Consider the following 1,258-nt stretch of genomic DNA (forward strand, 5'->3'; position numbering starts at 1 on the left):
ACAAAATACAAAATAAAAATATTTTTTCAAGATATAAAAAATCCTTTTTTTATTCACATAAACATATATATAGTAATTGAAATTATTTAAATAATTTAATATATTTAATTAAACTGTTTAATGAAAAGGTTTTTTTTTTGGTAATTGTTTAATGAAAAGTTTTGTAAAAGAATGGATGAGTATATTATTTTAAGAGAAAAGGACAAATAGGTCCCTGACCTTTTGTCTTACAGACATTTTTGTCTCTGACCATTGAAAAATATTTTTAAGTCCCTAACCTTTACAAAACTTGGACGGATCAATCCCTGACGGAGACATTTGGACGGATCAGTCCCTGACGGAGGCATTTGAAAGGAGGGACTGATCCGTCCAAATTTTGTGAAGGTCAAGAAATTAAAAGTATTTTTCAATGGTTAGGGACAAAAATGTCCGCAGAACAAAAGATCAGGGATCTATTTATCATTTTCTCTTATTTTAAAGAATATCTGTCGCCAATAATTTTATGAGCCGTGTCGGGTATATGGATACCCAATTGGTACCCTTAAGCGCATATTTTCGGATCCTGAGCCGAGTGTTTCTGACAAGAGAATATATGCTACAAAAAACATTTTCTTTCACTTTTAACAATGCGGTGTTAAACTTATTCTTAAAAGGGGTGGGTTAAACTTATTCTTACCCAATTGGCGTGTTGACTTTTATTTGATTATGAGAGATGAATATTATAATAAAGATGACGATAAAGTTACAACATTCTCATGTGAAACTTTTTTTATCTTAAAAGGAGTTTAAAAATTATCTTAAAAATGATCGTTCCTCTATTTAAGAAGATCCTTTTTTTTTAATTTTTTTTAATTTATTTCAGTCACAAAAAAAAAGGAGTAAGTTGATTAGACGAGTAAAACATGAGTGAGATTCACAATTTCTTCTAATGATTAGATGCCTCATTTGCTTTATAATTGGTTGCTGCAAAAAAAAAAATAGGGAAAAACTTGCAACAATGGCCTCTCAATTATTTTTTTTTTTTTAAGTTTTTTCTTTGAGCATTATATACTGTTCCTTTTATATAGATTTAATTATTCTGTAAATTTATATCAAATTTTTAATTAAATTTTTATATTTTTTATTTAAATTTCTATATCATATAATTTTTTTCAATTTAATATCTATTAATATTAAACGTTTAAAAACCGTTAATAAATTATAAATTTACTTATATACTATTATTTTTTACTTATAATAGATTCATATGAATTAAGAT

This window comes from Arachis ipaensis, chromosome B03 (genome assembly GCF_000816755.2).
Source record: "Arachis ipaensis cultivar K30076 chromosome B03, Araip1.1, whole genome shotgun sequence".
In the NCBI taxonomy this organism is placed as follows: Eukaryota; Viridiplantae; Streptophyta; class Magnoliopsida; order Fabales; family Fabaceae; genus Arachis; species Arachis ipaensis.